At 43.5% G+C, this 24,415-nt stretch overlaps 1 protein-coding gene across 1 annotated transcript in view; it reads left to right on the top strand.

Annotated features, from left to right (window-relative positions):
• Positions 1-12,750: 12,750 nt before the first annotated feature.
• The window catches only part of wasf2 (WASP family member 2), a 137,253-nt gene continuing 125,588 nt past the window's right edge, over positions 12,751-24,415 (top strand). The window contains exon 1 of the mRNA XM_072500593.1: positions 12,751-12,840. The gene's annotated coding sequence lies outside the window, so the exon portion shown is untranslated. The remainder of the gene's footprint in view (positions 12,841-24,415) is intronic.

Raw genomic sequence — 24,415 nt, forward strand, 5'->3', positions numbered from 1 at the left:
ATTACATTAGTGGATTACATGTCAAATTTTAGGGAACGATTAAATAGGGCAGGTGAATTGGCTAGACAACATTTAAAAGTTGCACAAAATGTGATGAAATGGATAGCGGACAAGAAATCCAAAGTTCGTAGTTTTGCCAGTGGAGATAAAGTTTTAGTGTTGTTACCAGTGGTAGGTGAACCTTTAAAAACAAGGTTTTGTGGATCTTATCAGATTGAAAGGAAATTAAGTGAGGTGAATTATGTGGTAAAAACACCAGATTGAAGGAAAACTCACCGTGTGTCATGTGAATATGCTTAAAAGATACTTTGAAAGGGAAGGAGAGAAAAAGGAGGCGGTTTTAATGATTCTAACTCAAAGTGACGAACCAAATCCAGCTGACTGTGAATTTGACATACTTCAAATTAAATTAGAAAATGTGGATGTTCTTAAAAATTGGGATAAATTGTTGAGTTATCTTACAGAGGAAAAACAAACTGACCTGAAAGAGTTATTGATATCACATGGGCAAGTTTGTAGAGATAAATTGGGAAGTACTAAAATGGCTATACGTGATGTTGATGTGGGAAATGCTGTTCCAATCAAACAACATCCATATAGACTTAACCCTTTAAAATTTGCACAGGTTAACAATGAGATTGAGAGTATGCTTAAAAATGGCATAATTGAAGTGGGTTGCAGCCAATGGAGCTCACCCATAGTAATGGTCCCAAAACCTAACAGTTGTGTGTGGACTATATAAAGGTTAATGCAATTACAAGAACGGACTCTTATCCTATCCCACGTTTGGAGGATTGCATTGAGAAAGTGGGACAATCAGCTTTTATTTCCAAATTGGATTTACTTAAAGGTTACTTTATCCGAAAGGGTGAAGGAGATTTCAGCCTTTGTGACTCTAGATGGTATATACCAATTCAAAGTTATGCCATTTGGCATGGAAAACGCACCAGCCACATTTCAACGGTTAACTAACAAAGTTGTTTCAGAATTACCCAATTGTGCGGTATACACCGACGATCTGGTCATTTTCAGCCAGACATGCACAGAACATTTGAAACATCTGATGGAGTAATTCGATCGACTTTAGGAGGCGTGCTTGGTGATAAACCTAGCCAAAAGTGAATTTGGAAAAGCCAAAGTCACTTTCCTTGGCCATACAATCGGACAGGTTCGAATGGTCACACGGGATGTGAAACCAACAGTTATTGAGGAGTTTTCAATAACCTCGAGACAAAGAGAAATAATGTGATTTCTTGGCATGAGTGGATTTGATCAAAAATTTATGCAAAGGTTTTATAGTGTGATTGCTCCACTGATGGACTTACTGAAGAAACGTCAAAAATTTCAATGGACAATGGACTTTCAACAGGCATTTGACTGCCTGAAAGCTGTGATAACCAATGCTCCTGTGTTGGAGAATTACAAGGGACTCTGTGATCAGATTGAACTAAAGTATCTGACTTTAAAGAGAAATTCCGAGGCGTAGAGAAATGGACGGATCGTGCAAGGACCTTCTTGTTCAAAGTCTGCTTTTGAAACTCTTTAACTTCTGCACAATTTACAGTACTGTGCCTCATAAGGTCGTGTCATCTGCAAATTAAGATGTTTCTTCATCCAAGTCATTGATGAATATGCTGAAGACCTAACAAGAATCCTTGGGAACATCACTTGACATATGCTTCCAATGAGGAAATTATCCTTTTTTATCTACTCTGTTCCTCCAAGTAATTACCAACCAATGTCACGACTATCTCCAATTTCATGCTGTTTCACTTTTCCTAATGTCATGGCCAAAGTTTGTGTGTTTTCTTACCTTCTGTGATCAGTATGTTTTGCATGTGAGGGGTGTGCGTTTTCATACCCACAGAGTGGCCACCACAATTTAAACTATTCCAACAGCAAGCTTTATGTGAAATTAAAAATAAGCAAAGTTATTTATTATCACATATTCGCCCCAGGTGTATAAAACACAATGCCTAATGCAGTTTAAGGTGGTACACAGGGTGCATATGATTCGGGTGAGAATGAGTGGGTTCTTTTGGGGGTAGCAGATGAGTGTGAGAGGTGTGGGCGGGGGCCAGCGAATCACGCACGCATGTTTTGGGGTTGCGAAAAATGGGGAAGATTCTGGGCAGGTTCGTGGTCATAGCCAGGATAGAGGAGGAGGAGGTGGACACGAACCATTTGGTGGCGATACTTGGGGTTTCAGAGAAGCCGGAGCTCATGGAGAGGAGGGAGACCGATGTCATGGCATTCGCCTCTCTGATTGCACGGCGGCAAGGGGGAAAAGGGGAAAGATCTGTACAGACTGTAAAATTGATTGTTGGGAAGTATGTTTCCCAGGGTGTTTATTTGCTGTAACCTGTTTTGATGCATGTTTGTAATAAAATACATTTAAAAAAAATAGAAAACACAATGTTTCATTCACTAGATTCAGCCATACTGTCACTCACACAAAGGCAAGATACAGATGAGGGGAAGATAATACAATTATAGTTTACGATTGTCTCAATCTCTTTTGTGGCAGGCCTGTAGTTTCTTAGATGAATTGATTCTTTGGTTGAAATGAATGTTTTGTAAAGCAGTGGATGTTCAATAAGCTGCAAAGCCTGTTATGGTTGAATGTCTAGGAGGTTGCTTCTCAGGTGAATTTGAATTTGGAACGGATTGGGCAGGGTCCTTCTCCTACTGTCAAGGCAATGCTGCTGTTTATTACTTTATTACCTTGGACTGCTTAGAAGATGGCTGAGATTGGAGAGGTTTCAATCCACAAAACAGTCAGGTGATCCTTTGGAAGCTATAATCTTTGTTACCTTTTGTGCTTCTTAAAAGCATAGGAAGGGATTCTCAGTTGGTGTCAACAGTCTCAGAAATGGGCAATGCAGCCCATAAAGTATTGACATAAATTTTATAACATGCTGTAACATGACATTAATGATCTCTTGTGCAGATCCTGAGATGGAAGAGGTCCTGAGGGTATTGAACTCAGAGTCCTAGATTGCCAGTTATGTGAACCCCAGGAAGGCTGTGTTTGAGCTTTGGTATGAGACAGTATCAGAGACAGATAGGCAAATTGGGAGCTTATGAGGGGCGGTCGGAGGCCTGGGCAGGTGGTCAAATGTGTAGAAGGATGATATGGGATCTGGGAGGGGATTGAATCGAAGGCTCATGGAACAATCAGCAGGATGGGGTGGTGTCCTGTCATGGAGGTTCCCCAGGCAGGATTACTAGAACCAGCAGTTGGTGGAAAAATGCTTACCTTCTAAACGTGATTGTCCTTGCCTGAGTTTAGCTGCTGGGATTCCTGAGGTTTGGACAATCCAATCATTTACATCTAAGCTCAAAATAGTGACTAAAAATTAGCCTTGTAGCTTCATTATAATATTTAAAGTGATGACCCACCTCCTTGGAATCTCTCATCTCGCTGGAAGGGATGAGTTAGAGGAGGATGTGGGTTAGGATTCATATTTTTAACACTTAAATCTTAATTTATGGTGTTAAAATATGTCGGAAATACTAAAGAAGGAAAGTTACTGCTTTCTTTAAGTTACTTTTATTTTAAACGCATCTTTGTGAAGAATTATCTTCAGAAGTTTTATAACAGATGTGCAGTTCACAAAATTATTTAGGACAAGGTTGAATTTTTATTTTTGTTTTTGTATAAGCTATTGACATATTGATCTAGGCTAGAGCTTCTCATTGGAATTAAGTTTACTACCTGATTCTTCTATAATTTTGAACTGATATATATGAAAACCTATTTCTCAGCTGTTTTAAAGAAAATGTAGTAAAGCACGATATTGGAACATCAACCTTTTGTTAAAAGAATGAGCTTGGATGAGAATGGCAATAAGAGCAAATAGATGTTCCATCTTTTTAAAATATGTTTTGTCATAAAATGATTGAATGGTTTTTCTCAACTGCGACAAATTATATTTACCCTTTACCCCATGGGCAGCACGGTAGCACAGTGGTTAGCACTGTGGTTTCACAGCACCGGGGTCCCATGTTCGAATCCCTGGTTTGGGTTACTATCTGCATGGAGTCTGCACATTTCTCCCTGTGTTTGCGTGGGTTTCCTCCGGGTGTTCCAGTTTCCTCTCACTGGTCCCGAAAGACGTGCTGTTCGGTAATTTGGACATTCTGAATTCTCCCTCTGTGTACCTGAACAGGCGCCGGGATGTGGTGGCTAGGAGCTTTTCACAGTAACTTCATTGAAATGTAAGCCTACTTGTGACAATAATAATAATTATTATTATGTGTTTGCCTATTATGTTTGGACTGCATTAAACTGAAGGACTAGAGATATTTGCGTTCTCGCTCCTCTCTTTGTCCGTTTTTTGGAATTACATTGGCTGATTACTGTATCTGTAAGATTGTCGTATTTAAATGGCTTTACTGCTGATAGTGTGATGAACTTAAAATTCTTTATTCACCATATAACATCAACAATATCATCTGGGAATTATCGGCAGTGATCCAATCTTGGGCTTAACTGATGAACAAACTTCGCCTTTCTGGGTTATTCAAATGCTGTCACTGGTAATAAATACTGACTCATCACCATAGTCTGGTGATGCAAGGGTTACGAAATGTCAAAATGCTCAGAATATCTGCAACTAATGGGCAAGTGACCTGAATAATTGCTAAGCTCTGTGTTTTACTTTCCTAGGAAGAAACTTTCAGCTTTGATTTAAACCTAAATATTGGAATGTGCAGGACACTGTTTACGTCACTAAGTATATCTTTACTGTTTAAATTGTGCTTTTCTGCTTTATGGTGAATGGCAAAATTATGCATCAAGAGTTTCTTCCCTTGTTTATACTTTCTTTGATAAGCGGTAAAGAGTTAACATTTGGAGGCAGCATTGCAATATGTAAAATTATCTACTTTCAGATTTAAAAGGCTGCTTTGAAAGGGTGAAGATGTCAGTCCTACTGTGTTTCCTTTCATTTAATCTTCTTTTTTTTTATTGTCACAAGTAGGCTTACATCAACACTGCAATGAAGTTACTGTGAAAAGCCCCCAGTCGCCACATCCCGGCACCTGTTCGGGTACACAGAGGCAGAATTCAGAATTCTCAGCTGGTACGGGAATTGAACCCGCGCTGCTGGCCTTGTTCTGCATCACAAACCAGCTCTCTAGCCCACTGGAGCAAACATGTTATTTTTGATCATTTTACATTTAATGTGAATTATCGCATTTGATTCATTATTTTTCCACAACTAGGTAAAAAATGGGGGAGTTATTTAAAATTTTAAACTTACAGAAAAAAGTGGGTGAATAATTTAAGTCTAAAATTGATTAATATTTCACATTGTGGATATTCATCGTGGAAGCAAAAATTGAATAAATTACTCATTTTATGGCTATTGGACTGTCATCTCCGTGGGGTGGTTTATTTTGCATAAGTTACCTTCTCCCAATGTATACCTTGTAGTTAAACAGTATGTGCTGGTGCCACCAACAGGGGAGCTGGCTTGGAGCCTGACCCTGAACGGGAGCTGAATTTAGGATCACTGCAGAGCCCTTCCTGAATTCAAAATATTTCACAATCTATCTATTTCAGCTGCGCATGTTAATTGATCTACCTTGATCCACTCAGCTCTTCTCAAAAGAAACAGACAGAAAAAGAAAAATCTTTTAAAAAATTCGAGGAAAAAAATAAAAATCATCTGATTGAATTTTGAAATCAGTACTAATGAAGAAATTATTTCAATTCTGTTATCTTGTGAAGCAGGCTTCAGAGTTTAACTGCACTGATTAGTTTTATACAGCAATACATATTCTTCACGTTATCTTTTGCCTATGATTTTAAATTAATGTATTTATCATTTCTCTTTTATTTTATCCCACATTCTCAGTCAGTGTTGAACAAGAAGAAGTTGATTGATTGCAATGATTGATTCGAGAATGCTGAAGATGGAATGCTAGGTACGGGATTTTGCTCCAAAAGCTCAATGCAGAAGGGACAGCAGCTGTGGCATCATAGGTTGTTTCCAGATTGGCACAATCCCAGTTGTAGCCTGGCAGCTCAGAGATACCACAGCACCACTAAGAAGCTGGCACCATGAACGAAACAGCTTGGGCATCAAAAGGTAAGGTCTTTCAGTACAACAGACGGCCTTGCTTTAAGTCTTTGGATGCTCAGGAGCCTGAGGGAATATTCCTCTGTTAATTTGGTTTGTTAAAGAGCAATGTTTGGTTGGAAGAGGGTGAGTTTATTGGACAGACACTATCCCTGGAACAGCCGGCCGCGGAACAGCATGTACTTAAAAGCTGTCACGCTTCATGACTGCACCAAAGCGCACTGTTTGCTGTTAGCAGATTTTATCTGTTGCAGTCAAAGTTTCTCCCCTTGGATTAAACAGCAATAACTTCAATACTTCATTCATAATAAATTGGCCCCTGTGGAAGGAAGGCTACATCAGGACATCACGGCACATATTTTATCTGTAAATGAAGGAGAATGATCTTGCAGGTACTTTTTGTAAAACTGGAAAATTCCTTTATCTGACAATGGGAGATTGGGCCACATAATAGTAAGCTGTTGAAAATGCAAAATGTGATTTCCCTGCACTCTGAATATCTGATCATAGCTGAACAGTCAGAAGAAGATGTCGATAGGGAGACAGATTTTTCAAACTGTGGAGGTTTGGGAAAACAAAGGTTAAATTAGCCACATATAACTTTTTTATACATTTGATTTTTCGCATCAAGACTGGCACAGGCAGCTCCCTGGGAATTAATTCTCTTGGGGAATATTGGGTGATCCAAGAGGAAACTAAAAATGAGCTTCTTCATGAGGACCAACAGAAAAATATAACTAATAGATAGGCTGGGTCCCAGCCAACCCAAGAAAGATATTCACAATTTGATTTGAACATACAAAAAATAAATGGGCGTACCAATTAAATTGTGTAATTATTGAGCTGGAGTAAAAGGACACAAACTCAGTTTGCAAGCACTATTGCTCATTGATTAATGCTATGTCTCAAACAGGCTGTGACAGAATGGGAAGACATGAGCTTTTTGCTTCCTGATGATTGGGTGAATTTTGGACCTGTGAGTGGAGTCCAACTGGAATTCAAATGTTTGCCAACAAAATATTTGCTCATCTGAATAACACTAGCTGATGGATAATTTTTCTTCTTTTCTAATTAAAACTGGAGGGAGCAGGTAAACAGATTTTGGAAAAGTCAGCTCCCATTTCACACAGTTATTTAGGCACGGGGGGAGTCTCACACATCTGCACAGAAACATCGCCAGGTTTATGGTTCAGATCAAGGAAGAGCATAAACATACACTTGGAAATAAAATATTAAGGACACAAATATACACTAAGATGTTGGCCTTTATTGGAAGGGGGCTAGGAGTATGTACATAGGGAAGTACTGCTACAACTGTACAGGATGTTGGTGAGATTGCACCTAGAGTAGTGTGTTCAGTTTCGATCTCCTTAGCTGAGGAAGGATATACTGCATTAGATCAGTTCAGAGTAGGTTCATAAGGCTGGTTCCTGGGATGAAGGGGTTGCTTTCGGAAAGGTTCATAGATCATACATTATAGAATTTACAGTGCAGAAGGAGGCCATTTGGCCCATCGAGTTTGCACAGGCTCATGGAAAGATCACCCTATCTAAGCCCACACCTTCACTCTATCCCCGTAATCCAGTAACCCCATCTAACCTTTTTGGACACTAAGGGCAATTCAGAATGGCCAATCCACCTAAGGTTGAGCAAGTTGGGCCTATACCTCTTTGAGTTTAGAAGAACGAGAGGTGATTTTATTGAAAGATATAGGATTCTGAGAGTACTTGACAAGGTAGACACTTAGAGAATGTTCTCCCTTGTGAGGAATCTAGAATTGGGGGGGGGGGGGGGAGGCACAGTTTCAAAATGAGAGGTCACCATTTCATGCAGGGCTGAGGAGGAATTGCCTCTCTCAGAGGATTCTCTCCCCCAAGTGAGCAGCCGGAGCTGGGTCACTGAATATACTCAAGGCTGGGTTAGACAGATTTTTGATTGACGCGGGAGTCAAGAGCTTGCGGGGGATAGAGTTGCAAGGGGCAGGTGCTGGGCGGGGACGGGTGCAGGCTGCAAAGTGGAGTTAAGGTAATAATTGGATCAGCCATGATCTTATTGAATGGTGGAGCAGACTCAATGGACCAAATGGTGAATGCTGTTCCTATTTCCTATGATTTTATTTAAACTGCAACAAAAGGTCCATCATGTGCTTCTATACTGCCCTTCAAAAAATAGTAATATTTTTAAGGTATGCTCTGCAACATCAGGGCAGTTTTGACATCGATTTTTCATCAGTAATCTTTGTCTTCCTGCCACTGATAGGAAAATCACATTTGATCATAGTTTCTCCAGCCAAAATACACAATATGATGCGGTAGGCAGCTTCACCCCTGACCTGTGATGCATTACCTGACTTCAGCCAGACTGGTGGTACAGTTGACAACAACAGCCCAACATTAGTGAAGGAGAAAAAAAATCAGGTCAGAGTTCTTGCTTTTGATTAGAGTCACTGACCTCTGATGAAAAGTGTTCATGTATGGACAGGATGAGGAGTAGGTGTTAACACTTTGGCCCCAATTTTCGCATATTCGTAAAGGCTCATAGATCTTCAAAAATGGTGGGCGGGACACAGATGCCTTTCTCCCTTTTTCGGCAGATCCAATTTTGCCAACATGGCCAGGGAGTGGGGTATGATTTACACATGAAGGGGAACCCAAAATCAGCAGGACCATTTGAACTCAGTGCTGAGTTTGGAAGCCCCATTGGCCGGCTGGCAGGACAGAGAATCCCGCTGCCGGCGGGGGCGGCCACACCAGAAAACTGGTGCAGCAGGACGGAGAATCCCGCCCATGCTTTTTTCATCTCCACATGGCATTTTAGGTTTGCTCAGTGTTATGATCCAGAAGGTGGTAAGTGCCATTCGAGCCAAATCCCCAAAATGGAAACTTGATAAGCGATCACAACTTTTTTCAATTTGGATTTTACCTTGAGGAATGTGCACAGAAGCCAGAGAATCAGTCAAGAGCCATAAATTCCAGTCACACTTTTCGAGATTTTAAATATTAAAATATAAACATTTATTAACGAAAGAAAAGAAAACTTAATCACACATGATTATATTTACACAATTAAAATTAGTCTTACAGAACATCTCCCCCAAAGATTCTTATTTAGTTTGGCTCACAATAAACACCACTTTAAACAAAAGTTCTTAGAGATATTTAATCTATAAATTTCCAGTAATATTACCACAAGCCACAATCCATTATCGCTGTAGAAGAGGTATCCCACAAGGTTTCTCTGACTTTTAAACCAAAACCCTATTTTCTGGAACAACCAGACACTTCTCTGGTGTGGCTGAAGGCTGCTCACTTCATTTCCTCACAGTCCTGTCTCAGCAGGGAGCACTCTCTCCAAGAGCCCTCATATGGTCAAATCTATCACAACTTCCAACTTCTCTTTAAATATGTTTTTCTTCTCTTCATTCATCTTTCCCATTGTCTTTATCCTTCTTTGATATGTACTTCTTTGATATGTATAAAAACCTTTTACGTTCTAATTTTGGCCATGACTTTCAGTCAACATAAAATTTAATAACCCTGCCTTCGTTATTTGTGACCGCTTCCCAATTTTAAGCTCCTTCTTATCTCTCCTGCTGAAATTCAATAGCTAAAAATCCAAATCCTTATCACCTAATGCAAATCTCTACTCATGTTGTGTTTACTTGGCCCTATTCATGCCAAATGCCTGCCATTCACATCCAGCTTCTTTGATGTTCTTTGTCGACACTCAGTCCACGGGTTAATTAAATTAGTCATACACATGTACAAACAGCCCCCACAATCCTGCTTTACAGAATAACATAATAGACCACATAAATATTTAAAAATAATATTTTCTTCACACCAGGATGGGCTTCAGGTGAGTTGGCATGGCGTATTGAGGGCCATCGCATATGGGGTGAGAGGATATGATTTAACCTGGAGGGTATAAGGTTTGTGGATGTTGGGGTGGGTGAGGAGGTGAGGATTAGGAGGTAGATAGCCTAAGATCTTATATAACAACTAGGATGAAGTCCCAGGGAATGAGACTGGCCTTCTAACCAGCCTACCCTAGAACTTGGACACTCCACGGTTGTCTGTGATGTGCTTCCAGAGCTGATGGGCCTGATTTTACTGTACATCTGCCTCCGCAGAACAAAGACTGCGATATTGTCAGGCAGGTCTGTTGAGTGGGGAAATTTCCAACTCAAGTCCTTGTTGTCTAAATCAATGTGTGAAGAAACACTATTTGGGTGAAGTAGCTTTCCTGTAGAGCTATACCTCAACAGAGGTCATATACCTACTGAAAAAGAAAATATATACTTTAGGGATAATGCTTCTCTTGCTGAAGGTATGTCTTTAATCTGTTGGTACCTTTCGGACAGTTTTTGTCCCTTGAAAAACCCTATATTAAATACACATTAAATATTGCTCTTAAATATTTCATTGTGCTATCATTTCACTACAGCATCAATATAAACTGAATAACAGCTAAAAATCCAAATTCTCACTTATCACCTGTTGCAAATTTCTACTCCTGTTGTGTTTACTTGGCCCAGTTCTCTTCAAATGCCTGCCTTTCACACCCAGTCCCTTTGATGTCAGTCCCCAGCTTAATTAAACTTGTCATACACACATACAAACAGCCCCCACTTTACAGAATACCAATAGTATACCACAGAAATATTAAAAATAATAATCAGTTTTTGCAGAATGATAATGAAAATAAGTTGACAGCTGCAGATTGTTTGTCATCACTTTGGCGTTAACCCTGAATTCCTTTCATGTCAGTCATATCTTTTATACACCATATATTGCTATGTCAGTGGGTAGCACTCTCACCCCTGAAACAGAAGCAGGTCCCACTGGACTTGAACACAAATATCAAAGCTGACAATCCACAGCACTGAACAAATGCTGTACTGTCAAAGGTGTCATTTTCAGACAAAACATTACGCGAAGGCCCCACCTACCCTCTCAGATGGCTGGCACTATTTCAAAGAAGAGCAAGGAAGGTATCCCCAGTGCCCTGGCCAATGTTTAACCCTCAGCCAAAATCTCAAAGACATATTATTTTGTCATTATCATATTGCCATTTTTTGCTGAAGGAAGACATTTTGTTGAAGTTTTTTGCCTTGCACTCAGCAGGACAATTGCAAAAATACCTGGTGAGTGCAAGATGAACATTTTTGGCAACATTTATTTTTGCAGCAATGCTCAAGTTTTTTTAATTCATTCATGAGATATGGGCATCGCTGCCTGGGCCAATATTTATTGCCCATTCCTGAGGGCATTTAAGAGTCAACCACATTACTATTACTATGGGTCTGGAGTCAGACCAGGCAAGGAGAGTAGATTTCCTTCCCTAAAGAACATTTGTGAACCAGATGGGTTTTTACAACAATCAACAATGGCTTCATGGTCATCATTAGACTTTTAATTCAAGGTTGTATTTATTGAATTCAAGTTTCACCACCATGGGGTTGGATTTGAACCTGGTCCCTGCATTACTAGTCCAGTGACAATACCATTATGCCACTGCCTCCCCTGTAAAGTAAGCACTGTACTACCAAATGACATTGTTGTTTGCGGGGTCTTGCTGTCTGAAAGTGGTGCTACATTTCCTACATTGCACTTCAATGAATACTTCATTGGCTGTAAGGCACTTTGGGATGCCCTGTGATCATTAAGGGTGCTATGGATAGATAAGTCTTTATAGTTGATCTTGAAGTTATGCAATTCACCAGCAGAGAGAGTTCCCACATAAATTAAAATTTTGTGATGCAGGAATTGAATAAGTTGCTGACACTTCTAAACCACCTTTGTCTCCAAATAATCTCCAAACGCCCAGCACCAGCAGCGCACTGCCCAACAGCGAGGGAAGCCTGAAAAATGGTTTTCTGGCAACTTCATCCAAATCACTTGACACCATTTCTGAGCCACAGCATCAGTTCAGATGGACACTATCATGAATTAAAAGATGGAATGTGTTAAGGCTTCACAAAAACAAGTTAGAACAGGATGGTAAGTCCCCTTTCAGACCACACTCTGAATGGGGACGGTGACAGTAGAGCCACAAATAAGAATATTTAAAGAGAAGAAATCAGAGCTGGATTAGGTGACTCAAACCAGCTCCTTCATTCTGGGCTAAACTTCAATGTCACTATCCCACCCAACCCCTATATCCCTCGATTCCCTTTAGTTCCCAATAGTCTGCAGATCGCTTTCTTCAATGTATTTAAAAACTGAGCATGCACTGGATGGAAACTTCCTAAACTTCACAATCCTTTGAGTGAAGAAATTTCTCATCGCAGCAACAAATAGCAGACCCTTACCCTGAGACACGGCCTCTTGGTTCTGGACTAAATTATTGTTAGGCCATTAGTTTATTTATCAAACTGTTATAAAGAAAACATTTTTATCCACATCATGTCTCGAATATTGATGTGACATGCCAGCTTCTCCTAATAACCTTCACTGGTTTCATTACTCTTTCTACCTGAGGTTGTACTATCCATTTTTTAAAAATTGGCAGCTTGACCGATGAAAATTCCCGATTACGTTTGGGGAACTTGAAGTGATTCATTCCATTATTTCAGTCACGGTGTGTAATGGCAAGAGTTAAGCTCTGAGTTACAATTGAGTTTTTCCTTTCTCACTGCACAGAGAGGGAGATCAATGCATGCAGACAGCTGACCCTTCACTGCTGAGGTCAGGAGAACTGGAATAAGAATCTCTAATGACAAAACCCCCAGCTCTGGAGCAAGGAAAAGGTAGGACCTGAATTATGTGCACAGAATCATTATTTCATACTGTGTATCATGTCACGGTAGACGGGCCTGAAACCTCTGTTGCTGAGTGTATTAACCTGAGGAAATAATCTCTAAAAAATGTAATTTGTTGATCAGACAGTGTGTGTCTGGCCCGTTAGTCCCTTGAATTCATGTTGCTGTGTACAATTTGATTATTTTCACGAAAGCACAAAGCACTTTCCCCTGTTGATTCCACGTAAGACCTGCTTTTTCAGTAGGTGGCCGTCATGTTTCTTGTGCTCTAATGTGGCATTTGAACTGAATTCTCGGTCGTAAAGTTCAGAATGGAGGCAGGGCTAGCCTGATTGAAACCACACAGCTCACATACCACAGTTAAATGAAAAAGAGTGAGCCACAGCTGACCTCTACTGGCTAACTGGAGTATTACAGGGGCCCTCTGCTGAGCATCTCTGAGGAACATTTTGTTTTACTGAAAATATCTATTATTCACAACTTGGCGTTCTCTTGCCATGTTTTCTCTCCTGCTGGAGTAAACACCATTGATACCAATCAGTCCGCCACTCTCCCTCTACAGTACCTCACTAAGGGATCAATCATCATATGTTAGCTAAAAACAGTGATGGTTGGAAGGCCATTCCGCCCTGAAGAACCAACAGCCATCTAATCCTATTCTCTCAAGAGTTTCCGAGTTTGCAGTTTACAGTTAATAAGAGAAAAAAAGAATGTGCATTTATATACCTTCTCTCAGTTTTTCAGGACATTTCCATCACTGTTTTCTTCTGACAGATGATTTTCAGACTTCTTACCCAGTGCTGTTATGTCTCCTTTTCTCAGCATTGCTTTTTCCATTTCAGCCGCGAATTCAATAACATTCATGGAATCTACAGGGGGCAGAATTATCTCTTTGGGCATAATCATATGTAAAATCTTCCATGAACCAGTGCAATTGGGCAGTGGAGTAGAATGCAATTATTTCTTGCTTTTTCTTTCCAGACAAGATACCTCTTACTGTATGAGAAATGATAACTTGATGCAGTTTTATTAATACAGCTACAAATGGTTTTATCAGCAATCCTAAGCAATAATGATCAGAGCGCCCAGTCCTCCATCAGTGAGCAACCTGATGTAATAGCTCTGTAAATGACTTTACAAAATGATACCAGACCATTTAGTAGTTTCACTGATGTATATTCATAAGTTCACACAGGCTGCTAGAATAGACTAAATGTTAGCCTGCTCAACCTGCTGTTGACATCATCAGTATGTCCCGTGATCAAACTCTTAAAGTGACCTTGTTCCAACTAGGAACAAACATGAATACACAACACTTTCCTCCCCCTTTACTTTAGAGGTTTTTGCAATGAAACACAATACAAAGAACAAAGAACAAAGAAATGTACAGCACAGGAACAGGCCCTTCGGCCCTCCAAGCCCGTGCCGACCATACTGCCCGACTAAACTACAATCTTCTACACTTCCTGGGTCCGTATCCTTCTATTCCCATCCTATTCATATATTTGTCAAGATGCCCCTTGAATGTCCCTATCGTCCCTGCTTCCACTACCTCCTCCGGTAGTGAGTTCCAGGCACCCACTACCCTCTGCGTAAAAAACTTGCCTCGTACATCTACTCTAAACCTTGCCCCTCTCACCTTAAACCTATGCCCCCTAGTAATTGACCCCTCTACCCTGGGGAAAAGCCTCTGACTATCCACTCTGTCTATGCCCCTCATAATTTTGTATACCTCTATCAAGTCGCCCCTCAACCTCCTTCGTTCCAGTGAGAACAAACCGAGTTTATTCAATCGCTCCTCATAGCTTATGCCCTCCATACCAGGCAACATTCTGGTAAATCTCTTCTGCACCCTCTCTAAAGCCTCCACATCCTTCTGGTAGTGTGGCGACCAGAATTGAACACTATACTCCAAGTGTGGCCTAACTAAGGTTCTATACAGCTGCAACATGACTTGCCAATTCTTATACTCAATGCCCCGGCCAATGAAGGCAAGCATGCCGTATGCCTTCTTGACTACCTTCTCCACCTGTGTTGCCCCTTTCAATGACCTGTGGACCTGTACTCCTAGATCTCTTTGACTTTCAATACTCTTGAGGGTTCTACCATTCACAGTATATTCCCTACCTGCATTAGCCCTTCCAAAATGCATTACCTCACATTTGTCCGGATTAAACTCCATCTGCCATCTCTCCGCCCAAGTCTCCAGACAATCTAAATCCTGCTGTATCCTCAGACAGTCCTCATCGCTATCCGCAATTCCACCAACCTTTGTGTCGTCTGCAAACTTACTAATCAGACCAGTTACATTTTCCTCCAAATCATTTATATATACTACAAAGAGCAAAGGTCCCAGCACTGATCCCTGTGGAACACCACTGGTCACAGCCCTCCAATTAGAAAAGCATCCCTCCATTGCTACCCTCTGCCTTCTATGGCCTAGCCAGTTCTGTATCCACCTTGCCAGTTCACCCCTGATCCCGTGTGATTTCACCTTTTGTACTAGTCTACCATGAGGGACCTTGTCAAAGGCCTTACTGAAGTCCATATAGACAACATCTACTGCCCTACCTGCATCAATCATCTTAGTGACCTCCTCGAAAAACTCTATCAAGTTAGTGAGACACGACCTCCCCTTCACAAAACCGTGCTGCCTCTCACTAATACGTCCATTTGCTTCCAAATGGGAGTAGATCCTGTCTCGAAGAATTCTCTCCAGTAATTTCCCTACCACTGAAGTAAGGCTCACCGGCCTGTAGTTCCCTGGATTATCCTTGCTACCCTTCTTAAACAGAGGAACAACATTGGCTATTCTCCAGTCCTCAGGGACACCCCCTGAAGACAGCGAGGATCCAAAGATTTCTGTCAAGGCCTCAGCAATTTCCTCTCCAGCCTCCTTCAGTATTCTGGGGTAGATCCCATCAGGCCCTGGGGACTTATCTACCTTAATATTTTTTAAGACACCCAACACCTCGTCTTTTTGGATCACAATGTGACCCAGGCTATCTACACCCCCTTCTCCAGACTCAACATCTACCAATTCCTTCTCTTTGGTGAATACTGATGCAAAGTATTCATTTAGTACCTCGCCCATTTCCTCTGGCTCCACACATAGATTCCCTTGCCTATCCTTCAGTGGGCCAACCCTTTCCCTGGCTACCCTCTTGCTTTTTATGTACGTGTAAAAAGCCTTGGGATTTTCCTTAACCCTATTTGCCAATGACTTTTCATGACCCCTTCTAGCCCTCCTGACTCCTTGCTTAAGTTCCTTCCTACTTTCCTTATATGCCACACAGGCTTCGTCTGTTCCCAACCTTTTTGCCCTGACAAATGCCTCCTTTTTCTTTTTGACGAGGCCTACAATATCACTCGTCATCCAAGGTTCCCGAAAATTGCCGTATTTATCTTTCTTCCTCACAGGAACATGCCTGTCCTGTATTCCTTTCAACTGACACTTGAAAGCCTCCCACATGTCAGATGTTGATTTGCCCTCAAACATCCGCCCCCAATCTATGTTCTTCAGTTCCCGCCTAATATTGTTATAATTAGCCTTCCCCCAATTTAGCACATTCATCCTCGGACCCCTCTTATCCTTGTCCACCAGTACTTTAAAACTTACTGAATTGTGGTCACTGTTACCGAAATGCTCCCCGACTGAAACATCTACCACCTGGCCGGGCTCATTCCCCAATACCAGGTCCAGTACCGCCCCTTCCCTAGTTGGACTGTTTACATATTGTTTTAAGAAGCCCTCCTGGATGCTCCTTACAAACTCCGCCCCGTCTAAGCCCCTGGCACTAAGTGAGTCCCAATCAATATTGGGGAAGTTGAAGTCTCCCATCACCACAACCCTGTTGTTTTTACTCTTTTCCAAAATCTGTCTACCTATCTGCTCCTCTATCTCCCGCTGGCTGTTGGGAGGCCTGTAGTATACCCCCAACATTGTGACTGCACCCTTCTTATTCCTGATCTCTACCCATATAGCCTCACTGCCCTCTGAGGTGTCCTCTTGCAGTATAGCTGTGATATTCTCCCGAACAAGTAGCGCAACTCCGCCTCCCCTTTTACATCCCCCTCTATCCTGCCTGAAACATCTAAATCCTGGAACGTTTAGCTGCCAATCCTGCCCTTCCCTCAACCAGGTCTCTGTAATGGCAACAACATCATAGTTCCAAGTAGTAATCCAAGCTCTAAGTTCATCTGCCTTACCCGTAATGCTCCTTGCATTAAAACATATGCACTTCAGGCCACCAGACCCACTGTGTTCAGCAACTTCTCCCCGTCTGCTCTGCCTCAGAGCCACACTGTCCCTATTCCCTAGTTCTCCCTCAATGCTCTCACCTTCTGACCTATTGCTCCCGTGCCCACCCCCCTGCCATACTAGTTTAAACCCTCCCGTGTGACACTAGCAAACCTCGCGGCCAGGATATTTATGCCTCTCCGGTTTAGATGCAACCCGTCCATCTTATACAGGTCACACCTGCCCCGGAAGAGCTCCCAGTGGTCCAGATAACGGAAACCCTCCCTCCTACACCAGCTGTTTAGCCACGTGTTTGTCTGCTCTATCTTCCTATTTCTAGCCTCACTGGCACGTGGCACAGGGAGTAATCCCGAGATTACAACCCTCGAGGTCCTGTCTTTTAACTTTCTGCCTAGCTCCCTGAACTCCTGCTGCAGGACCTCATGCCCCTTCCTGCCTATGTCGTTAGTACCAATATGTACAACGACCTCTGCCTGTTTGCCCTCCCCCTTCAGGATTCCCTCTACCTGTTCGGAGACATCCTGGACCCTGGCACCAGGGAGGCAACATACCATCCTGGAGTCTCTTTCACATCCACAGAAGCGCCTATCTGTGCCCCTGACTATAGAGTCCCCTATCACTATTACTCTTCTGCGCTTTGACCCTCCCTTCTGAACATCAGAGCCAGCCGTGGTGCCACTGCTCTGGCTGCTGCTGTTTTCCCCTGATAGGCTATCCCCCCCGACAGTATCCAAAGGGGTATATCTGTTCGAGAGGGGTACAACCACAGGGGATTCCTGCACTGACTGCCTGCCCTTTCTGGTGGTCACCCATTTCTCTGCCTGCACCTTGGGTGTGACCACATTTACATAACTGCGATCTATGACGCTTTCCGCCACCTGCATGCTCCTAAGTGCATCCAATTGCTGCTCCAACCGAACCATGCGGTCTGTGAGGAGCTGCAGTTGGGTGCACTTTCTGCAGATGAAGCCATCCGGGACGCTGGAAGCCTCCCGGACCTGCCACATCTCACAGTCAGAGCACAGCACCCCTCTAACTGACATTGCGTCAATTAATTAAAATTAAAATTTGTCTTTTTTTTTTTAAATACTTTTTTTTTAAATTGCAAAGTTACTGTCAACTACCTGTTTCCTAGCACTAGATTTCTAATAGAAATGCGATAGCTAACTATAATACTCTCCGATCTCTGGCTTAGATATCCTCTAAATTATAATTAAGTTATTATGTTTAATTAGTTCCCAAATACTCAAATTTTTTTTAAATTTAGGTTAGAATCCCAACCAGCCACTCTGGCCACAGCTTTTCTGTGATGTCACTTCAGTTTCCCCCAGACACACACAATTTGAAAAAAGGTATAAAAGTAAAAATCACTTACTTACCTTCTTACCTTCTGAGTGTCTGAGATGTTCTCAGGTTCTCTCGCTGACAGAGACTGCTCCTCCACCTCCGATCCTTGACCTGCACAATACTAATAATATAATAATATAATATGGCACTTACCTTACACCAATGGGTGTAAAAACAAAACAATGTCTCCTGCCTTCGGGGGCTTCAGCAGATCAAACAATGTGCATAACTGACATTTTACCATGAGTAATGCCGGAAAACATTGTAAGGTTAACAATAAAAATTTACAATAAGAACAATTAACAAACACAACAGTCAATAAGTTAGACGTTTGGAGATCATAGATTCCTGTGTGGTTATTGCCGAACCTCAGTTGTCTGCTTTTTTGTGTTGACTGTAACCTCTGGTGTTTTTGGTGTAGTTTGGACATCGTCCGCTACTGCCTCAATTGGAGTCGACATAGGATTTGGAGGTTGACTCGGTATTGAAGTGTCCTCAACTGAGATACTGTCTTCCACAGTTGTTTCCGATATTATCAGGTTCTCAGGGATGTACAGGCCTTCACTTGGCACAGTTTGTTGCAGACTCTCAGTTGATTCTGTCTCTGGCAAACTAGTTCTAACTGCTAAGCGTTGGTCAGTGGTCTTCTCCACACAACATTGTCCTGAGTTTGAATAGTGTAGGAGGCTGGTCCTGTCTGTGCTAAGACAATGGAGGGTGTCCACTTCTCATTGTTGGTATAGTTCCTTCCCAATACTTCTTGACCTTTATGAAAAACACCGCATTTATCCCTGTTCTCATGTCCCAAAACCTGACTTTCCTGTTTCCTCTCAACAATCTCTCTTATTAGGGCGGCATGTGGCACAGTGGATCGCACTGGGACTGCAGCGCTGAGGACCCGGGTTCGAATCCCGGGCCTGGGTCACTGTCCGTGTGGAGTTTACAGATTCTCTCCATGTCTGCGTGGGTTTCACCCCACAACCCAAAGATGTGTAGGTTAGGTGGATTGGCCATGCTAAATTGCCCCTTAATTGGAAAAACAACAAAACATACTTGGGTACTCTAAATTTATAAAAACAAAACAATGTCTCCTGCCTTCGGGGGCTTCAGCAGATCAAACAATGTGCATAACTGACATTTTACCATGAGTAATGCCGGAAAACATTGGGTTGTTGAATGCATTGTATTTTTGTATGTCATCACAAATTGGTTCAGTCATTTTGCAATGATCCTTACTCATGAGTTACCTTCAATGAATGCTTCATTGTCTGAACAAACATTTCAGCCAGCCCATTTCTGGCAGGGTGATAAGGAGCAAATCAGATGTGTTGGAGTCCATTCTCCTTTAGATAATTTGCGAATTGTGGCCCATTTTCACGAATAAGCTGTTCAGGGTAACTAAATTTTGCACAAATGTCACCCAGTCTTTCCATTATCCTCTCCGAGGACATAGTCTTCATAATGTCAACTTCAGGCAATTTTGAGTGTGCACCTACAACAATGAAAAACATTCATCCTTCGATGACCCTTCTGCCATTCACATGGATATAATGGCACTAGTGGCGGCAGGTTTTGAATCCTTGCATGAGCCGAACACATGTCCGCCTTCTCCTCGATTTTGCTATCGTGCCCTGGCCACCAAAAATAGTTTCTGGATATCTCCTTCATTCTTATCACCTCACAATGACCTTCATGAAACAAAACAGAAAATACTGGACAATCTCAGCAGGTCTGACAGATCTGTGGCGAGAGAAGGGATCCGAAGGGAGCTGAGATTGTCCACTATTCTCTGTTTTTGTTTCAGATTCCAGCATCAGCAGTAATTTTCTATGACCTTCATGAAGTTTGTTTAGGACATGTTCCCTTAACAATGGCGGAATGGTGACCCTCGGTCCCCAGTGGAGACAACAAGCCTATACGATAGTTCGACTCTTCAGATAACATATTGCTTCAACTCCGGGTTTCCTCATATGCTACATTTACCTTTAAGTTGCGCAGAGGAAGTGAGGAACTCAAAAGTGCAAAATAGTACACTATGCTATGAAGATTTAGATTTTGAACAACAGAACTCAGACTTTCTGGCACCGAGAGATTGGAGGGATTTGATTCAATTGGTCAGCTGATGGCCAATGGATTGGCCAAAGACCGTGGGCAGGATCTCCGACCCCCCTCCGGGACGGAGAATCGCCGGGGGGGGGCATGAATCCCGCCCCGCCGCTCCGACGGCAGCTGCCGAATTCCCCAGCACCGTTTTATGGGCAGGGGCAGGGATCGCGCCGCGCCGATCAGGGGCCGTTGGCAGCGCTCCCCCCGGTAATTCTCCGGGCCCCGATGGCTGAGCGGCCGCCTGTTTTCGGCCAGTTCCGCCGGCGTGGATTGGACATGGTCCATACCGGCGGGATCTGGCTTGGAGGGCAGTTAGCAGGGTCCTCGGGGGGAGCGGGGGGATCCGGCCCTGGGGGGGGGGGCCCCACGGTGGCCTGGCCCTCGATCGGGGCCCACCGATCTGCGGGCGGGCCTGTGCCGTGGGGGCACTCTTTCCCTCCGCGTCGGCCTCTGTAAGGCTCCGCCATGGCCGGCGCGGTGAAGAAAGCCCCTGCGCATGCGTCAACTCGTGCTGGCCGGCGGAGGCCTTTCGGCGGCAGTTGGCGTGGCGCCAACCCGTCCAGCGCCGACCTAGCCCCTGGTAGTGCGGAGGATTACGCAACTTCTGGGCGGCCCGACGCCGGAGTGGTTCACGCCGCTCTTTGGCGCCGGTACGGCCGCCTCGCCGATTCTGGGAGAATCCCAGCCCATATTCTGCCCGGTGTCAGGCGGTTATTGGGTTCAGCCAGGTGGGGGTTTTCAGAGAACCTGGACGCTGAGAGAAGCCATGAGTCATTCTCTCTCTCTCTCTCTCGCTTTCTTTCTCCAAAAAAGATTTCCTGAGTGCTTTTTTCTGAGACTGCAGAGACGTCTTGAGATTGTGATGAATTCTCAGTGAAAATCATTACAGGCTGAAAGCAAGAGCATCCAACTTAAGGCCTCGACTGAAAAGAATCGAACTAGAAGATGTCCATCTGAAACAGAGACTTTTATCCTTTTACTTTTCATTTATTCTTTTTTACACCCCTCTTCCCCCTCTGTATTTGTCCGTCTTCTGTGTGTGTGTAGAGGATGGGATGAGTTAAAGAAGGGGGTTAGGAATTAGATAATGGTTAACCAGTTGTATTTGCTGCCTATTGAATTACAGTTATTGTTATTAATAAAAAATGTGTTTAAATTTACAAAACATCGGGGTAGCAAGATGGCGCAGTGGTTAGCACTGCTGCCTCACGGCTCCGAGGACCTGTGTTCAATCCTGGTCCCAGGTCACTGTCTGTGTGGAGTTTGCACATTCTCCCCGTCTCTGCATGGGTCTCACCCCCACAAGCCAAAGATGTGCGGGGTAGGTGGATTGACCTCGCTAAATTGCCCCTTAATTGGAATTTTTGAAAAAATTTACGAAACCAAGTCCGGGATTCTCTCTTCCGGGGACTAAGTCCCCACGCCGGCGGGAAAACCGGCGCCAACGACTCCGGCGCCAACGGGCCCCCGGGGTGAGGAATTCTCACCTGTCTCGGGAGGGATCGCCGGAGGGGTTGGCGCCGCTCCAGCCGGTGCCGAAGGGACTGCACGTGTTTGCTCATGCGCGGAACGACCGTCGTGATCTCACGCATGCGTGGGACCGCCGGTGTGATTCCGCACATGCGCAGACCGGCCGTCGTGTTTTGGCACATGCGCAGGGGGTTCTCTTCTCTGCGCCGGTCATGGCGGAGCCCTACAGGGGCCAGCGTGGAGGGAAGGAGTGCCCCCACGGAGCAGGCCCGCCTGCAGATCGGTGGGCCCCGATTGCACGCCAGGCTACTGTGGAGGCCCCCTCCCAGGGCCGGATCCCCCGCGCCCCCCCCGAGGACTGCCCACGCTGACTTACCTGCCAGGTCCAGCCGTGTGGGACCATGTGTAACCCATGCCAGTGGGACTGGCCAAAAACGGACGGATGCTCAGCCCATCGGGGCCCGGAAAATCGCCAGGGGGTCTGCTGCCAACGGCCCCCTACCGGCGTGGCGTGGCGTGAGTCCTGCCCCCGCCCGAAAAACAGCGCCGGAGAATACGGCAGCCGGTGTTGGGGTGGTGGGGTGGGATTCGCGCCGCCCCCCCGGGGATTCTCCGGCCCGGCGGGAGGTTGGACAATCCCACCCCTGATGTCTGTAGTCATTGGGTATTGGGCAGCCAAAGAACAAAGAATTCCGGTACTTTCAAAGAATTAATAGTTAATTTCAATTGTGCTGTGACTCTGGGCCAAGTGGGGCTGGAACTGACTGCACAGTAGCCCAGGGGGTTGTAACCATATACCAATTTCTTACATTCATCACAGAACAAACATCATTACACAACAATATCACTTTCTGGAGCGTAGTGGTAATCTGCCGATATGCCCAGATTTTGTTACGGTAACCTAGTCTGCATATTTCTTTAATTGCTGATGGTGATCTGTGGGATTGTCATTCTTGGATGTTGTTCCTGATTGCATTTGGGGTCTTGTCCTCAATGCAATAGAATTGCACAGTGTTTGAGAATTAGAATAGGTTTTATTTCTTCTCAATTGTGCTTTCCGGTTGTGCTTTAGTGTGTAATTAATTCATAGAACTTTGTTTCTGGAAAAGTCCTTGTCATCTCGGCTAATTGTTGTGTACCCTCTGTGGGATCCTGAATGCAGACTTGTTTTCCCAACCTGGCAATTCTGTACCTGCATTTTTATTGTGCACTTTGGTCATCTTCACTTGCAATTTTAAATGTTGCTGTCTAATTTCTGAGAAAGTAAGATGGATAAGTGTTAGATAAATTGGTATGCACTGGTCAAACACAGCTCTGTCAGTGATGGAACAGTTGCAATTAAATGTGTCACTCGTAGCTGTAACAATGCAACATGTAGATCTTGCTACGTCTGTCTGCATTTAAGAATTATGAATTTCACTGTGGAATCATTCATCCAGTTCGGCCATTAGATCCAGGGTAAGGAGGAGAAAAAGTAGTGTGGCCAATGTTCCACTTCTCACATGTATCCTGAAATGACATCCAAAAAATCGTGGACCGTTAGCTGAAAGTATGTGCTGTGTTCTGCTTACAGGTCAAAGTAAAACTGAGACTGGATCACATGACACACTTCCCCTCTAGAGATGTCATGGTGCTACACCATAATTCACTTAAGTTTAACATTCCCTAACCTTATGCACTGGATCAGCTGGTACCAGCCATCTAGTTTGCACTGATACTACTGCCATTGATGAGCAGGAACTCTAGCTTGTGATCTCATAGCCTACCTTTTGAATGCACTGCCCTCTTCCCCTTGAGTTACCTACTATATCAGGAAGACTGCTATTCAGATAATGGGAGAAATAAGATAAATTCCAGGCAGACACGTTGTTCCAAATAATTTATTGTTCATGACTGATACAAAAATCTGAGATGAAAAAAATAAATTACAGGCAGATCTAAATGTACTGGGGAGATGGGTATGCATCTGGAAGATGTCATTTACAACAGCAACTTGCATTCATGTTGTGTATTTTTAATAGGAATTATTCCAGGGTGCTTTGTGGGGCAGAATTAGACAAAAATAAATATCCAATCAAAGAAGGGGTTACTGAGAGGGTTGACCAATCACTTGGTCAAGGAGAGAAGAGGAAAGTGGAGAAGCAAAAAGATTTAAGTAATTCCGGAGGTTTTTGTATAATTCAGTTTTACGGGATGTGGGTTTCGCTAGCTAGGCCAGAATTTGTTGCTCATCCCTAATTTACCTTCAGAAGGTGGTGGTGAGCTGCCTTCTTGAACCACTGCAGTCCATGTGGTGTAGGTACACCAACAGTGCTGTTAGGGAGGGAGTTCTCGGATTTTGACCCAGCGACAGTGAAGGAACGGCAATGTATTTCCAAG

Source organism: Scyliorhinus torazame, chromosome 1 (assembly GCF_047496885.1).
Source record: "Scyliorhinus torazame isolate Kashiwa2021f chromosome 1, sScyTor2.1, whole genome shotgun sequence".
NCBI classification, from domain to species: Eukaryota; Metazoa; Chordata; class Chondrichthyes; order Carcharhiniformes; family Scyliorhinidae; genus Scyliorhinus; species Scyliorhinus torazame.